Raw genomic sequence first — 19303 nt, 5'->3', positions numbered from 1 at the left:
ACTCTGGGCTTCTTGGGGAAAGTCCTCTCTGGCTCACCTCGGATACCTTGGACTCAGTCTTCCCCTCACATCACCAGCTATCTACCATAATGTTAACCATTGCTGGACTGTATTTCATGTCCAATTGTTCAAGTTCATTTGTAGCAAGACCTCAACATTTGAAGATGGTTACAATTTTAGCCAATATAAACTATTTAATCAATAGTTATTGTGCATCCATGATATATGTGAAAGTCACTGTGCTCAGGATAAAGGAACAGTGACAAGACACAGATGGTTCCTGCGATCATGGAGCTGACATTCTAGCTATCTCAGAAATCTAGTTATCATATGCAGAGAAACTTTCACATAATTGTTTCATCCACTTCCCATCAGTGTATAGTACAGAATCCTATGTCTAGTGAAGTGCAATTTTTACTTTAATATTCCAGTGCCCAGAGTCTGTTTTAATGGGTGTTGGGGGAAAGCCTGAGCATTGACGTTATTTGAAAACTCCCCCAGATAACTGAGTATGTCGCAAGGGTTGAGAACCAGCTTTGTTCCAGTGTTTCCTGCCTCTGCTGGGTTCTAAGAATCACATGGGGATATGATTAAACCTAGGCTCCAGACCGACTATATCAGAATAAGAGGGCTGGGAGTCTGTATTTTAACAAGCATTCCTGTAATGTTTATAACAGGACCAATTTGGAAAATGCTGATTTTTTGTCAAAAATAAAATAAAACTTGTCAAATGAAATGTGAATCAATCCATCATAAATTCTAATTTTTAAGTTAAAGTTTAAAAATTTGTAATCAGCTTTTCATTATTAATGAGCCAGAATTTGCCTTTATAATAAATATTATACCACTGTTTTAGGAAATGTCAGAATGAAGTGGAATTAAAATAAATATGGCCCTATATGTTGTTGGCCTTTAAAGAGCCAAATAAAAAATGGACTTTGTCCTGGCATTAACACAATTACAAATCAGTTTGTTAAAATATGTTTGGATTTAGAACATCTGATTTCTTCATCACAAACTAACCTAAACATTTCTTATTAAATGAAATTTAGTCATAACTGGAAATATTTGAAGAAAAGCAGTCATCCAGAAAATTAAGGTCAACCAAAAACAGAAGGCATCTATGAAATAGGGTGTTGAATTCTCTGTTATGCCAAGTAAAAAAATAAAACAAAATCTGTGTTAGAAGACAGTCCTTCTGAAATTTATATGTCTTATCTGGGAATGCATTTTTTTTTTTTAATAACCCAGACTTTTTAAATAGTAGCAGACCTTTCATGTTTCCCTCTAAGGCGTCTGTCATTTGAAAATAAAGTTCCAAGAAGCATGGTTTTTGGAGGAAATATATTTTCATGTCACAAATCAGCTAGGACTTCTTACAGCCCATTATATATACTACATTTCCATTTACATCCATTAGAAAGAAAGCATCTTTTTTGTTTTCTTACTATAGCCTTTTAAAGAACTTTATTTTCACCCTAGTGCTACTTTTGGAGAAAAACTTTTCCCAATTATGACGCATAAGGGGAAAAAGCATGTTCTCAAGTCTCAGCTGACTAAGCCATCTAGACTCCCAGAAAAAGGCAGGGAGAATAAATGACACTGGCAAGGGAACCAAATGGTTTTGCTGAAGACAAAAATAACAGATACTATCCTAGGGCAGCAAATACAATGAAGCCAACGGTTGCTGCTGTAGAGCTTTTTCATCATTCATTTCCACTACAACTATCTTTCAGATATACTGAGTAACCCAGAATTTTTCATTTACCAATGCAGAAAACCTCTTTCTAGGGCACTGGAATGTGAAAGGCATGAATAAAGATGAAGAAATGGGCATTTTCATTTTGACTGGAGCTAAGTAGTTTTAAAAATGATAATGGGATTGAAAATGTATTTAATAAAAAATTGTGCTGTGAATAATAAATCAGGTATTGTAATTCTGACATTAAATCATTTTCTAGAATATCTGTTTTTCAGTAGAATATAAGCTCAAAACTAAGAACTAGAAAATACATTAGACATTTTTCTATCCTGAATGACATTTTTTCTTCTTTGTAGAAAAAATAAAGGGCAAAACCATGCCCTAAATTGATATTTATGGATAATGTTTTATATGGTTTTAAAATTAAATGTATTTTGAAATGCTTTACAAATATTAATTCATTAATCACTACTCAATTCCTCTGTAGATTACAGCAAAAATGCTATTAAAAGAAGCCATACCCTTGTCCCGTCTTCCAAATGGCTTTTCCTATACTGGGCTCTACAATGAAGAGCTGTATATTTCATGATTATTCAAGTTCCTAGGAAGAATTTGGTCTTTTCCTGACTAATGATACCATTTGGTTCCAAACATCTGATTTCCAAGTTACAGAATAAATGATTCACAGTATGGATTTATTCCAACATAACTTGCTCTCAAACATTTGTTGACATCTCACTGAAATCTAATGATGTGGAAAGTTACTCATGTTATATTACTAAATAAAATAGCAATTTATCAAATACTACATGGTACCAAAACATATAAATATATACCTATAGCTACAGCTGTTGATATGACTGAAAAGAATTATAGTTGCTTCATGCTTGTTTCCACAATGAACATGGCTCACTATTGTAATTTAAACTTATTTATTCATGGTATATATTGGTGAGATATGTATCTGGTGAGATAGAAACAAAGAAGGGAGTCAAGATTATCACACTTAATTGTATTTAAATAAATTCTTAAATAAACAAAATATCAAGACCACAAAACTGGAGTTAGATTTGTCATCAGAATTTCCAGGACCCTGGGCATCCCTGGTGGTTCAGTGGTTGAGAGTCCGCCTGCCAATGCAGGGGACACGGGTTCGTGCCCCGGTCCGGGAGGATCCCACATGCTGAGGAGCGGCTAGGCCCGTGAGCCATGGCCGCTGAGCCTGCGCGTCCGGAGCCTGTGCTCCGCAACGGGAGAGGCCACAGGCCCGCGTACCACAAAAAAAAAAAAAAAAAAAAAAAAAAGAATTTCCAAGACCCTGATTAAGTCTTTCCCCCTCTGCTCACTCAGAACCTAGGCTCCTGCATTTCCTCGCAAACATTTGAGACCACCCACTGCCCTCTGGATGTGTGCTGGACACCTGGGAGTGCCCAAGGTTTACCATCTTTCCCACAACATGGGCAAAACAAACCTGGATCCCAGCCTCAAGGAGTTTAGAAGGAAAGAGAAGCCATGTTCACGAATAACAACCAGAAAAACAATACAGGATAAGTTCCTTAAAGAGAATAAAACCGTGGTGTTATGAAACTTTAACACCTTCTTCCTATGTGTCTGATTCCACTGCCTACCCCTTCCGCCTTGGATATCTTCACTGTCTCTTCTTTTACACCTTCAGTCTCTGCGAGCTCCTGACCTCAACTGTGACACCCTCTCTAGTTTTGTTCTGCTTTCTGCCCTCTTGAAATTTCTTTCAAGAAATTTCTGTCTAAGCTTTCTCAAAATAAATATGCATTGTCTTTTTCTCTTTTATTTTACCCCTAGTGACTAGAATACCAACACAAGAACCGGAACATACTGCCTGGGGATTGTTTTCTTTGTAGGGTTTTACACTCACTCCCACCAATTTCCTCTACGACGAGGGTAACTTCAGAAATATAACTCAGTCATTGCTAAACGTTCTAGTACATTTAAGCTGATCATAACGTATCTTCATGTTTATATTCATTGACCCAAAATAATGAAAAACTTTGAGCCCTGTTGGCTGGGGGAGGGGCTGAGAAGAGAAATGGGAGAGGGCCTGTAATTTTCAGGTGTAATTTATTCTCTTAACTCAAAAATGTAACGTTTTGAGTTAAGAGAATAGTATAAACTGACTATTGTGAAAATACTGAGCCATGCAACTTGTTCAGTTATGTAAGATTTAAAACAGAAGATTCTCTTTTGGGGTTTTGTTTTTAACAGTAAAAACCTCTAAAGGGGTGGTCAGTTTTTAGATGAAAGGTCGGAGGAAGAAAAGCATGAGAAGGTGAGATATAAAGAAGAGAAGGAAAGAAAAAAACAACAACATCAAGGAATTAGAAACATAAGGCCTTATAGCATTTCCACCTTCATTTTGAAGTGAAAAAAAAGTAGAAGGAACATTCAGGTAAAAGGGCTCCTAGCTTAGCCCCACCCCCAGGCCCTCCGCAAGGCTCTCCTCTCCCGAACGCTGAAAGGTCGGTGCGGCCGTCGAGTTAAGCACTTCATTAGGCTCGTCCCACGTTCAAAGTCAAGGCTTCGGCCTTCACAGACACAACACCGGCTCCCACAGAGACGCGGCCGCTCGCTGCACCGGAGCCCGGGAGACACCGGCCTCAGCTCGCCCCACACCAACTTCTCCCACCCGGACCACAGCCCCGCGCGACCCTCTGCGATGCTTGGCCCCAGGAGTCGGGGAGAATGGGTTATCCGTGGTGTTTGGTGTGAGAGTGGAACCCAGAAGCTACCTTGGGATGTGAGGACGCCACCGCGAAGGGGCTCCGGAGGCTGCTCCCCGCAGGCCTCGCAGGACTCGACGCCTCCCCGCCCTCCGGACCGCGCTCGTCCCGGGAAACCCCGATATCCAGCCGCCGCCCGAGACGGCTCCCGCGGCTTTGTACTCACTCTGCCCTCGAAGTCCGTCTCTACAGCCCTCACGTCGGCCAGGCGCTCCCCAGAACTAAATAAGGGACGAAGCTCGGCCTGAGGGCCAAGGGCCTAGTCGACCGGCTGCCTGGACCGTGGGGAGGAGGAAAGAGGAAATATTGACGGCAGCTGCACTCCACCCCACTCGGCGCAGGCGCAGGCGCAGGCGTAGTATCGCCGGCCTCCGGGCCCGTTTGCAACAGGGCTTGGAGCTGCCCTCCCAAGTGTAAGGCATCTGCACAGAGCTGCAGTCAACAGTGTCCTTCTGGGCCCATGGCCCATATCCCAGTCAAGCTAAGCCTCCTCCCTTTGAAGAGTCAGTCGGGGACCCTACCTCCTGAATAGCCTCTAGCACTTCTTCTCATTTCTTTCCCCACGGAAATTCCATGTGGCAAAGCATGCAAAACAGGAGATGTGGAGGAAAAAGCGTGAGGGAGGAAGAGCGGTTGGTAACAACCAGTATTTCCCAAGCAGGTCTGAGTTCTAAGTTCTTACTAGAATGTGTCTGAGTCTGTTTGACAGAGCTAAATATAGTGTGTTCACCACGTTTCTTCCTCTGCCAATTACAGGAGACGGCTTGGTTGCTCTTCACTTCCACGGCCTTCTTTATGCTGATACGGGGCATTTGTTGAAGAGAAAAAACCGAGAGGGCCGACAGCTGCAGACCAAGGAAAGGCATCCACCTGGAAGCTGAAGGAGGCCGTAGGGGAAGGGCAGAGGAGCTGGCAAAGCTAGGAGGAGGTGGGGTTCTGACCATTTAGGAGAGCGAACAGAGTTGGGGCCGGGGGAGTGCTGTAGCTTGTGGATAATGGGAATGTTTGCCAGGTGCCATGCAACGTAATTCCAGTTTGCTGTCTCTTCAAAGTACTTCAGGAAAAGCGTACAGGAACTTTATAATTTACTTGGGTTTCTTTTAGATTTGTCAGAAAGACCTAGGTCTAATTCAGGTTTTGGTACATGTGTGATGTCAGGGCTAGTGAGGGGTATGAGGAGTGAGAGTAGGCAAAAGAGAAAGATAAGACCCAACAGAATATGGTCCTTTAGTCTCCAGAGCTTTAAGAATACTCTATTTGGGAGATATACCCCTACATTTGCTAGACATTTATTGCTGCCAATTTTCCCCCACTAACAAGAAATGTTCCACAGTGTCACACTAATCTATTTAAAAACCAGAGAATGGTGAAAATTCTGCACAAAAATCCCAGACCCATGACAAAACAAACAGAAATGCTGCTGTATCTACATCCTTTAAAAGTCATCGATGTTCATTATAAAATAATAAATGACTGAGTAAATATTAGCACACATTCTATTGTTTTGTTTTTTAATTTCAGTGGAGTTAGGGACTAAAGGGGCAGCAGAAATTCTGTTTCACTGATGTGGATCACTCATTCCGTCCTAAGTACACTCCTACATAATCAAGTTTAACATACTACTCTGTATTATCTGTTTGGGGGAAAAAAAAACTTTTAATAAGCCACAAATCTAAATTCTAAAAATTAACGTTTTATATTAAAAATGTTATCATACTACAAAAAATAAATTCATTCTGGAATTAAGGAATTATGGAAATGCAAATAAACCCAAGAGAGAAACAGAGACTGAGAGAGAAATAATTTTTTAAATAGATACCATGAATCTTTTGGCTCATTTTACTCACTAGAGAATTTTGTTCTACTTGACCCTAATTTTACCCTGATCAGAGGAACTAGAGTTTGACTCAGCTGCGCTCATGCTGTATCATCATTCAATAGTAATACCCAATATTAATAGGACACAACCTATACACGTGCAGCTGAACTTTGCCTTTCTCTGATTCATTAAGCTCATCTGTTACCAAATTTTAACTTCACAAATCCAGAACTTTCAGTATCTCTTGCCAAAAGAATTCATATGGACACCCATCTGTCCAGCAGTTCCTCTGCAGGATATGTCTGCATAATACCCTCTGTTCACTGTAAAGCTTTATTCCTCTGGAAGCTGAAGGTCTTCTGAATCATTATGAAGATGTCTGCTGAACGACGTCTCCTTTAGGGCTTTGATTCTTCCCACAATAATCTCCTTCAATCTTTCACTATAATTTCGAATCCTCTACTAATCCTAGGAAATGGAGAAATATGGTCAGGCCATATGTTTCTTTACTGGAAAAAAAAATTTGATGAGGTAAGCCTATTTTCATTCTACTTAGTATAGGTGGAAAAAATCATGATTGTATTATTTATTTTATTTTCACGTGTCCTGTTTAGCCTTGAAAAGACAAAAGTGAGAGCTTCCTCCAAGTTTTACGTATTCAGCCATTCACTTTCCAGGATCCTTCATCAGGAAAGCAATTGTATTGGGTAAAAGATTGGAGTCAATGCTAGAAACAAGAAAAGGCAAAATGTGGACCTAGCTAAATAAACAATCCTAGACAAGGTATATCAGGGTGCTAGAGGAGATGGTTAGAGCTGAAAAGGAATTCAAAGCTAAACAAGTTTTGGGTCCACAGAGACCATACAGTGCTCTGAAGCCAGACGAATGTGATACAACCCGTTTCCTTCTTGCTTGGTTGTCCAGAAGCTGATAATTATTTATTTATTGTTGACTCACCATAAATATCTCTGTATAATCTCCCTTCTCAGGTGCACAGGGTGTGTGGTAGTAGCCACTGGTGGAAACTGCTGTGGGTCTGGGAGGCCAGAACTGATACTGGGATATGAAACTTCATGCTCTTAATTGTAATTCAGGAAGCCATCAGGCAAAGGCAGCACTCACTGTCTGGGGTTGTGATGTGAGTACCAGAAACCAAAATGTGAATATTAATAAATATGGAACTACAAAGACCTCCTGTATTGAGCAGAGCACAGCAGGTAGAAGAAATGTGAGTCCTCAATTCAATATGGTGCTAGTAGCCTCTAGTATGAGCATTCTGGAAGCAATTAAAGATGCTAATATGGTAAAGCCTCAGTTCTGAGATACTAATAATTTTCCCCTACCTTACATGGGATTTTTGATCATCTCTGCCATGTTCTACTAGAAAGCAAGGGGAACTTCCATGCACACCACTGAAAACTTCCACACACACAGTTGGCAACTTGCAGCACCTGGCAGCTCCTGTTGGCTCTCACAGTGTGCCCCTGCAGGTCCTCGTTTACCTATAGTTTGAACAGTTCTCCCCTCCTAGTGGCAAGCTTCCTGAAGGTTCCAATATCTCCATTTTTCCTTAATCTTTTTTTTACATTATTCAAATTACTTAATTTTTTTCTTCCAGTTTTATTGCAATATAATTAACATACAACACTACATTAGTTTAAGGTATACAGCATAACGATTTAACTGACATACTTCATGAAATGGTTACCACAGTAAGTTTTGTGAACATCCATCATTTCATATAGATACAAAATAAAAGAAAAAAAATTTTTTTCTTGTGATGAGACCTCAGGATTTACTGTCTTAACTTTTGTATATAACATACAGCAGCGTTAAGTATATTAGTCATGTTGTACATTACATCCCTAGTACTTATAACTGGAAGTTTGTACCTTTTGATTACCTTCATCCAACTCCCCCTCCCCCCAACTCTCCCGCCTCGTTCCAGAACTTTTTAAAACCCTTTGTTATGGACCTTACCAAAAAGTCAATATTTTCACATTAACGACATATATACACTACCATGTGTAAAATAGAGAGCTAGAGGGAACATGCTATAAAGCACAGGAAGCTCAGCGCGGTGCTCTGTTGACAACCTAGAGGGGTGGGATGCGGGGGTGAGGTGGAAGGGAGGTCCCAGAGGGAGGGGATATAGGTATACATATAGCTGATTCACTTCATTGTACAGCAGAAACTAACACAACATTGTAAAGCAATTATACTCCAATAAAAAATAAAATAACCCCCCCAAAAAAATAATAGTAGATTTGACTCTCCCCAGGTAAGTTTTGACAATTTTCCTCTCCACTACTAGTTTATGGATATCAACAGAAATGTATTTACAATTACCTTTAAGGTAAAGTCACATGACTACTATTGGGCCCTTGAATAAATATTTACTACTGATGAGGATATGGGATGCTCTAAACCCAGAACTTGCAGACTATGAAGCCATGATCTAGGCAGCACTATTTTGGACTGAATAAGGTCACTGATGATTAATGCAATAATAATAGCAAATATCTGCATGATGTTTTTTATTTTATAAAATACTTCTACAATACTCAGTATGTCAACTAAACCTCCATTACTAAAGTAGTGGAGCAGAAATTCTTATTTCCTATTTAGGATGTGGAAATTGAGACTGGGAGATTACATGACTTGCTCGGGTAATTGTTTCAACAAGTTTTGTCAGAGCAGTGACTCAGAACCAGGACATATGACTCCAAATCAAATGTTCATTCAGCCGTTATATGCTGGTGGCCTTTTCCTGTCTTGAGCCTACATGAGAATTAAAGTCACAAACGAAAGGGCACTAACCATTTTCTGGCATTACTGAGCAGCTGAATGTCACTGTTGATGCTTTCGGTCTTACATCTTTATAGTTGTTTCATAACTGCCTGGTCTTTACATCTCCTAAATGCTTTTCATATATAATAAATGTTAGAGACAGTGGTTGGTCATTGTCATTTCACTTCTTAATGATTTGATGGAGAATGTACAAGTGGCCTGTGTATACTTGATTCAGAGGTCAGCTTGAAGCAGTGAGTCACTACAAAAATAAGCATTTAGCCATTATATTCATTCATTTTAGGCAAGGATGCTACTTTATCATTTACCCCTTCTTCTTTGGAGCTGATAAAGTAATGGATGACTCTTTTGACTGCTAGTCATCATGAAAGAGGGATATGTTATTGCTTTTTACAGTAATCAGAGCTATGGTTATGTTGGAGGGAACATGGATAAACTCTCTACCCCAGAAGCCCCAAACAGGTCTCTGGGACTGTCTCCTTTTATGTTTGTTTAAAACAGTTAAGAATGATGTTGGGTCACCCTTTGAGAAGGGCAGGATGCAAATGCTTTGTTTTACGTCAAACTTGTGTGCTCAGAGCTCGTATTAACTCCAGCTTCTTTCAGCGCAAAATAAAACGGAATATATTGAGTATACACAGAATGGTCCTCCACCAGTTCCTCTCACTTTCGTGCATGTCCTTCACTCCTCCAAAACATCTTTCCTCCAGACTAGATGAGACGGTATCATTCTTTTTAAATATAAAGACTTCTTTTCAATGTTAAAAAAAAGTCTAGATTCAAAAACAATAATTGTAATTGTTATCTACTGAACAAGAAATTACAAAATAAAAAAGGCTTCAGTGAATTAAATAATAGGTTTAAAAAGAAAACTTTGTTTTATTCACCATGGTATTCTGAATACACTTCTGAAAAAAGTAGTATGTGTATGCAAGACATATTTATGTTTCATCTACACATGACTTTACAGTCATCCTCCCACCCATGCACCCCTCCCACAACTGATATAGAATTTTTGTTTCCCAGATTGTTCCATTGTCAGAGCAGTCTCCATAGCTCAATCTTCTCTTCAGGTAGAGAGATCAGCCTTTATGCAAGAGCAAGGAGCTGGTATGAATTCATCCATCCCTTCAGCAGACATTTGAGTACCTCCTCTCTAAGTGCCATGCTAGATCTAGGTGGTGTGATTTCTGGGGATGCCCCTCCACCCACCCACTCATGTCTGAAATCGTGCTAGTCAGAACTGCATTCCTTTCCTATCAACCTCAGATCTCTCAACATTCAGATTTCTCTGAGAAAGATAATACTACTGAGCTGTTGCTTGCTTCTCAATTCTAGCTACACATTAAAATCACCTAGAGGACTTTTTTAAAAAACTGCCGATGTCTGGGTCCAACCCCAAGCCAGTTAAATGAGACCATGTAGGGGAGGAGAACCCAGAAACTGTTTTTTGTTGCATTTTTTTATTTTGTTAAGTTTCCAGATGATCTAATATGTTGCCAGGTAAGAACTGTTGGTTTCTCAATGTTCCTAAGGACCTAAAGGAGAACAGCGGCAACAGGAATGATGTGATGAAATGTCTCTGAACGTGAACCTGCCCTGGAGTCTGGATCGGCAGGCAGGATAGACAAGGAACAAGTCCTGATGACAAATTTCTTCAGCCTCATAACTCTGCCCTCAACTTGTCCTGACCCACTCTCTTATCTTGAACATGTTACTTAGAATGTTTTCATCCAAAAGACTTTTCGTTTGGCTGAACCCCGTGTCCTCATTCTTTTAACACACACTAATATTTACTGAGCACCTACTGAGTGCCAGGCACAAGGCAAAGTTCTGCCCTCACAGAATTTACATTCTAACTGGGGAGAAGGGCAATAAAACAATGAATTTAACATCCATTTTGTACTTCTGGTTCTTATCTCTTTTCTTTTATTTTCTGGCATCTTCCAGGTACTTGATATTACTCTGATCAACTGTAAATGACTCTCATATTGGATTCTTTGCTATGTCATTATGCAGAGGTATCATGTGGGCTTTTTAAAGAGAATTTATAATTACACTCCATAAATCCATGTCTGAGATGACTAACTTCCATCCTACCCTTAGAAAATTAAAGTACTTTGGTTTTAAAATGTTTCTGTCTCCAGGTAAAATACAGATTTGGGGCAGAATTTAAAGTCAGGAGACCCAAATTCAAATTCTGACTCTGTCTTACTTGGCTATGTGCCCTCAGACCAGATACTTAACCTCCTTAGGTCTCAACATTTTCACTTGTGAAGGATAATAATATGAAAATCAAATGAGAAATAAACACATACTATTAACAGAGATCCACACCGAACACACATGTAAGACCAGTGACCAAGAGTGAACTGTCCCAGGGGCCAAGACCACCCTCCCTAGCCCTTCCACCTCCATAATCAAAGGTGAAGACAGATTTTCAGAAACTCCCTCCTTCTTCACCACCAAACACGTGTTCTCACCACCATTATCTGTCTTGACAACTATCTCATTTTTTCATTTATCCTAATTTATGTCAGCCACCACAAACCCTCCTAGAATCCCTCTTATCTCCCACACTCTAATCCTTTTAAAACTCTTTACATATCCTATTCTTTCATCTTCTCTCTCCCTTCCACCACTCCTGAAAACCCATCCATGGTGCTTTCTGAAATTCATGTCCGTTATTTGCAAAATAACCTTGTATTAATTATCAATAGATTTGCTGCATACCAAATAACTCCAAAAATTAGTGACTTAAAATAAAAACAATCATTTACTATATAGCATAGTTTTTGCAGATTGGAAATCAGGTAATGACTTGGTTAGACACTTTTAGCTTGGAGTCTCTCACAAGGCTGCAGTCATCTGAAAGTTTGGGGAGGAAGGATCTGCTTTCAATGTAGTTCATACATAGTGGCAAGTTGGTGGTAGTTATTGGGGGGAAGCCTCTTTTCCTCTCCACAAGGACCTCTTGACAGGGCTGCTTGAGTGTCCTCATGGCCTGGTGGCTGGATTCACCAAGAACCAGTCATCTAAGAGAGCAAAGCAGAAGCTGCAGTCTGACCTTGCCTCAGAATTTACACATCATCACTTCTGCAGTATTCTATTGGTCACACAGGTCAGCTGATTCAGTAAGGGAAGGGACTAAAAAATGGCTTACATACCAGGGGGTGAGGATCACTGGGTATCATCTTGGTGGCTGGCTGCCACACCTCTATTTTCACAAACATTCTTTGAACACTACCTTCACCTTCTTGCGCTCATCAAAACCTGGCTTTCCCCTGAGAATACCCTATCAGCCTTCCAATTGGAGACTGCTTTTCCTTTTGTAGCCTTCAGATCTTCGAGCCTGGAGATGAGTAGGTGTCATCCTTGCTCCTCATGGCTTTCAGACACTTCTCCCTCCCTCTTCCCTAAAAATGCCAACTTGAATCTCACATCATCATATATCACACACTGATTGATGACTCTGCTATTCCCTCATCTCTCTAGGTTCTAGCTCCTGGCTCATAGTTATACTATCCAGGACTACTCCTGCCTTCATTCTTGAACCTATGGACACACAAGTAGATCATCATGCCTGCACCCTGGCCTCTCAATTCCTTGAACTTTTCTCTTCTTTTCTCTTCTCTTCTCTTCTCTATTGATCATGTCAACAGCCTCTAATCCTATGGTTATAGCCCTAAGACCATGTTATTAGCAATAAATGCAACCCTTCTTAATGTTAAATTCATGCCTTCCACCCTCTGACCACCACCCCAAATCTTTCCAAATCACTCCTTGTACTATCCCATCCTCAATCATCTTTCAAATTCACTGGGACCTCCATTGATCTACCACTATTCCATTGTCCCTCACCCTTTAATGTTATCATCCCCCTACTTGCCAAGCTTAAATTCCAAGCTTTATAACTGCTCCCTTACTTATACCCTTGACTCTTCTGCCTCTCTTCAGATTCATCATACTTACTTGGAAGACCAGAATCTTGGTTATAAGATCTCTGCCTGTGCCAAACCTCCACCCTACAACTAACTGTGACTGGAGAAAAACATACAGTTCTGCTGAATGGTCTCACTTTAAACTCATGAATGGATCCTCAAATATGCTCTTAATACTACTTACACATATCACAACAACAGGAATATCACAACTTAATTTCCCAAGATCATTCAGTTTCCCACTCTGCTAGATAACCTTTTCACACTTTCACTCTTCTCAAATACCCAAACTTCCTTCCTATCTTCACTACCCTTCATCACTGGGAAAATTAAAGCAATCAGAAGACAACTTCCACAGACTTCCACCCACCATATTTACACACCTACCAGTACACGTATCACATCTCTGTCTCCCTGCCTGTTACTATCCATGATCCTACCTAAAGCCAACACCTTTTCTTAGGCACTAAATCCCATTCCCTACAGCCTACTCAAAGACATCACTCCAGCACTCTCTGCTGGATCATTTTCATTTAAATGCAAGTAAGATACTGATGTCATTCTTATCTTTTTAAAACATAAAAAAAAATAAAATAAAACAATAACTTCTCTGGATTCCACTTAACCCACTGGCTATTGGCTCATTTCTTCCCTGTCTTTTGAAGGAAAACACCTCCAGGAACACCTATACCTGTTGTCTGTATTTTATTTCTTGCCATTCTCCATTAAAACCAATTTAGTCAGATTTTTGCCTCCAACGAAACTGCTCTTAACTGTTCACTCTAAATGTGAACAATATCCATCATGTTGCCAAATCCAGCAGCCCGGTCCTACCTTCGCTTGCCTATCAGCAGGATTTGGCACAGTTGATCACTCCCTCCTTTTTGATACACTTTTTCACTTGGCTTGCAGGACACAACATTCTCTGGTTTTTCTCCTATCTCACTGGCTACGCCTTTTTAATCTCCTTGGTTGGTTCTTCCTCTTTCTCTCAGATGCTTGAATGTTGCAATGCCCCAGGGCTCAGTTTTCTCTGATTATACTGATTCCCTTGGTGAAAAAAGCAGTATTATGGCTTTAAATACCAGTGATATGCTGCTGACCTCCAAATGTATATCTCCAATTCAGAACACATTCACAGGCTCCAGATTTGTATGTCCTTGGATGTAAAATAAACATCTTAAACACAACATGCCCGAATTTGAACTGATCTTACTGCCAAAACCTGCTCTACCCTCAGCTTTCTCTTAGTTAATAACAACCCCACCTTCCTATTCAGCAAATGAAAAATGCTGGAGCCCTCTTTGACTTCTCTCTTTCTCTCACAGCTCACATCCATTCCAACCACAAATCTTATTTGCTGTACTTTCAAAATATATTCAGAATCTGAATGCTTTTCCCCACCTTCTCTGCTGCCACCTGCTGTATGCCATCATCTCTCACCTGGTTACTGCAGTAGCCTCTTAACAGTTCCACTTCCACCCTTGCCCCTTTACAAGACTCTCAACATGGCGACTAAAGTGATTCTTTTAAAACACTCTTGTATCCATCCATCTTCTGTTCATAATCCCCAATTGTCCTCCCCCTGGCACAGAGTAAAAGACAATGGCTTACTAGACCTTACAGGACTGAAAACACCATCTTGCTACCTCTCTGACCTCATCTCCAACTGCTCTTCCCCTTGATCACTCCACTCCAGTCACATCAGTCCCTTCTTTCTAGAACATGGGCCAGACAAGCTCCCACCTTAGCAACTACACTTTAGCTGTTCGTTCTGTGTGGATATTATTCCCAGCTTGGTTAAATCCATAACTTTTTCATGTCTTTGCTCAAATGTCACCATATCATGGAGGCTTACCTTTACCACCTCATTTATTACTGCAATGACACAACTGCGGGCGCACACACACACACACACACACACACACACACACACACACATTATTACTGCAATGACACAACTGCGCGCGCACACACACACACACACACACACTCTCTCTCTCTCTCTCTCTCTCTCTCTCTCTCTGCCAGTGCCCACTCACCCTGTCTCATTTTTTAAAATTGTCTGGGGACTTCCCTGGTGGTGCAGTGGTTAAGAATCTGCCTGCCATTGCAGGGGACAGTGGTTTGACCCCTGGTCCAGGAAGATCCCACATGCCTCGCAGCAACTAAGCCCATGCGCCACAACTACTGAGCCTGCACTCTAGAGCCTGTGAGCCACAACTATGGAGCCCGCGCAACACAACTACTGAAGCCTGCACGCCCAGAGCCCCTGTTCTGCAACAAGAGAAGCCACTGCAATGAGAAGTCCGTGAACCGCAACAGAGTAGCCCTAGCCCCCACTCGCTGCAACTAGAGGAAGCCTGCTCACAGCAACAAAGACCCAACACAGCCAAAAATAAATTAATCTTTTAAAAAATTTCTGTCATTTGTCATATTCTAAGGTGTTTAGTAATTTATTTATTATTTTTATTCACTATCTTTCCCTTCTTCCTTCCTCTTCCTCCTACAATGCAAAATGAAACCTCTTTGAGGGCAGAGATCTTTATAATAGTCACTGATCTATCCTAAACCTAGAACTTCACGTAACCTAGTCAATAAATCAATAAACAATGTCCTCCTAGAATTTACCACCAAGAGATTTTAGGTATAGGTTCTACAGCTAATTAGTAGAAGAGCTAAAATTTGAACTCAGACATTATTATTACAAGTTCAGTGACTTTTCCACTCTCTTGCTCTACCTTCCAGACAAGAACAAGCCTTTCTCAAACCCTTGAAATACCAATATTATTTGTTAAATTTTGACAACTTAATGAGAGTAAAATATATTACTTTAATTAAGTATTTGATTATTAGGGCAAATATTTTTCATGTTTTTTGCTGAATTAACTGAATTGATGGTATATTTTGCACTTCCAAAACTTCTGTTTTGTGGCCAAGAATGATTGCTTTCTTAGACCTCTATTCTTTCTCTTTACTACCATTACCAACGCTATTTTCTTTTATAGCCCATTTTACACAAAGAAACTAAGGTTTTATCACTTTAGGAGAGTTTGTGTGCATGCTAATGAGAAAGAACACAGCCAAGTTGAAATTCAGAGGCTGTGGTGGATGCCTCCCTATTTCGGTGAGTCATTCTAGCACATCAGTATTGCAAAGCTTACAACCAAAATTCACTCCTCAGCGAAACTGCAAATCGCTACATGTTAAGTTGCTTGAAAATAGTCAAAAGCACAAATTTTTAAAACTCAAGTGCCAACGATGTACTGTCATTGGATTGAATCATTACAACAAATACCTTAAAGTAGGGGATAGCACACAGATGAAAAAGAAAAAGAGATGGGAATCCAAAGTTATGACTATGTAGAGTTAGAAATTTTTCTGCTTTGGGCAACCCTCTGCTCCTCCAGGTGGTGGCAGGAGGAAGGTAGCAGAAGCAACAATGAAGTGTCAAAGTAAAAATGTTTTAATGTTACAATTGTGACTCTTATAAATATTAAGTATGTCAAAATTTACATAACTCATTCATGAGGGAACCAGGAGGATGATAAATCTGGCTCAAAGAGGATATGGAGAACTGAGTAGTTATAGAAACTGAAGGAAGAATGTTGGAATAGATTGCTAGGTTAGATACAAAACTGGTTGATATTCTACAAAGCAATAAAATCATCATCTCAGGGTTATATTTTCTATCAACGGAAATCATTTGCACCTCTACCAGATAAAACTTTATACATTAACATGTAATATCACAGAATATGGGCCTTAATCAATACAAAATAATATGTCAAACAAAAGGATAGTTCTCCTAAAGAATTAAGTAATTCTTGGGTGGGCCTGTTAGACAATGTTACATTATGATGCTGAAAAGACACACAGCCATCCCTTTGCTTTATTTCCAAATTTTTAATAATTTTTTTTAACAGAACTGACACAGGAGAGCCTTCTCTTGAAAAGCTGCCTTTGGAGAAATACTCTATTCTACTCCATTAGAAAGTGTATATGGTCTGTTTTGAGAACCCCTCCTGGTTCCAAACGCTAAAAGGATCCCTTCAGACCACAGCCTATCTTAGTAGAGTATTTTGCTTGACTATAATTATATCTCTTCTAAACAAGAATATAATTTATTAATTAATGATTGAATGAATCCCATATTTCAGTCTGACTGATAAAATTCTCTGTATTCAAAGAATTTCAACTGTATTTCAGAAATGGGAAGCACCGTAGTGAAGAGTCTTAGAGTAAAATGATGTCCAGAAAGGTTAAGCAATTGGCCCAAGGTCACCCTGTGACTCTCAAACTTAGCTCACAGAGAAACTTAAAGCAGAAAAACACATGGGGCTATAACAGCTGTAGAAATTCCAGCTTCTGTGGTTGGTCTCTCTATAACCATGATCTCTAACTCTCAAGTCATGCTGCTGTGCCAGAAAACAGGCTTTATAGCAAGGAGCTCATGTTTAAGGACCGTAAGGACTTTCTGACTATTAGTAATTTTCTCCAGTAAGATGCACAGCAAAAGAAATAGGTTAATTCAACTGCAAAAAACAAAATGATGAAAGCTTAGACGAAGCACCATTTAAATTGGCTAGTCACATCATTTCATCTTTCATAACTTGACCATCGCTTTTTCTAATTGTTTTTCCAGAGAGAAAACTGCCTCCTTGACAAACATTTTCATTTTAGAAAATAAGGCCATATTGGTGAAATAATCAGGTTTTCAAAAGAGTATATGCTGATACCAAAAACAGAAGGGATTTTGACTAGTGAATAACCTTGATGGCAGATTAGAAGGCACTCATCTTCTTTTTAATTCTCCTTATCTACAAATTGAATTTCAAATACAGGATGGGCTGGTAGCATTGAGAGTGAGTTTTGTTACTTACTCTCAAGTACTTATGTCAGTCATGATAATTATGCTTGAGCAATAACAGTCTTTCATCATGAATTTGTGGAATACTGATTCTTCTCCTACCACAATTATTCACTTAAAACCAAGGATTTGGTATTCCAAGATGAATTTCAATGAGTGTTCAAAATTGGTTGCTAATTCCTGCCTTGATTCTGTAATCCCTATGTTACTCTGAACAATAGTCTTCACACAATTTAAAGTTAATTCAAATCTACATTAGTTTAAAGTACATGTGCATACAACATGGCACTTTTACATTTAGGGAGACGGAGAAAACTGTCAGACAAATAGGATAACCAAAATGGACGGTCAAAATTCTGAAAACTTTAAGAATAGTTGTAATATCAAAAATACACCTTCTTAGTTATATTTAAAGTTTTAGCTCCATATTATCTCATAATTATCTTAAATCCTAAGAGGAGGCTTAATACTTACTACACAACCTGGACTTTTCAAAATATATATTTTAGGGCTTCCCTGGTGGCGCAGTGGTTGAGAGTCCGCCTGCCGATGCAGCGGACATGGGTTCGTGCCCCGGTCCGGAAAGATCCCACATGCCGCGAAGCGACTGGGCCCGTGAGCCATGGCTGCTGAGCCTGTGCGTCCGGAGCCTGTGCTCCGCAACGGGAGAGGCCACAACAGTGAGAGGCCCGCATACCACACACACACAAAAATAAAAATAAAGAAAAAAAATAAAAAATATATATTTTATTAAAATCCTCCAAATATACCATTCAAAATGACTGAATAAAAATCTTTTAAAATGGAATCTGATGATTCTTATTCAGCTCTCTCAAGGTTGTTAGTAAACACTCACCTTTTAAAATAAATGAATATATCCTAATATAGAACAGAGGTTTCAAGAAAATTTAGACAGCTTAAGCTGCCCAAAGCAGTATTTCCTAATAAGTGTTCTTGCCACATTCAAATGTTTTCATATTCTCCTACTTTGGCTAAATGTATACTAAAAAGAAGTGTTACTAGTTTGATACAAGTGAGTGGCCAGAATGGGGGGTTTTGGTGGCACCAACCCCATGCTCTGACATGACAAACTGGAGCTTTCAAAGGGCAGAGATCCTTTATGACTGAGAAACCAGCCCCTTAAAGTCTGTGGAAACTTCTGCATCTCCATTCTGCTAGAAAAAACAGTGTCTAATTGTTCTTAAAAATATGATGAAAGGACAATAATTCTGGTGTTTTGTTTTTTTGTGTGTTTTAGCATTTGAATTAAATGTATGTGTATGCCTAGGAGAAAAAGGGAGCTGAAATTCCCAGGTCCTAAAATCTAGAAACTCGTTGAGTGAAAGGTTCAGAAATGTCCTTTGGGGCTTCCCTGGTGGCGCAGTGGTTGAGAGTCCGCCTGCC

The 19303-nt window shown here is 39.7% G+C and overlaps 1 protein-coding gene across 3 annotated transcripts in view; it reads right to left on the bottom strand.

The window, feature by feature from the left end:
- The window catches only part of NABP1 (nucleic acid binding protein 1), a 137882-nt gene that overhangs the window by 16404 nt on the left and 102175 nt on the right, over nt 1-19303 (bottom strand). The window contains exon 10 of one of the 3 annotated variants that reach the window (XR_008618898.1): nt 4869-6745. The exons of 1 other annotated variant lie outside the window; for it this stretch is intronic. The gene's annotated coding sequence lies outside the window, so the exon portion shown is untranslated. Of the gene's footprint in view, nt 1-4868; nt 6746-11957; nt 12124-19303 lie in introns of those variants that run through there. One more of the 3 variants, XR_003677214.1, reaches the window with a different exon arrangement.

This window comes from Physeter macrocephalus, chromosome 2 (assembly GCF_002837175.3).
Source record: "Physeter macrocephalus isolate SW-GA chromosome 2, ASM283717v5, whole genome shotgun sequence".
In the NCBI taxonomy this organism is placed as follows: domain Eukaryota; kingdom Metazoa; phylum Chordata; class Mammalia; order Artiodactyla; family Physeteridae; genus Physeter; species Physeter macrocephalus.
The sequence above is the reverse complement of the archived record's forward strand: the minus strand, read 5'-3'. Positions and strand labels throughout refer to the sequence as shown.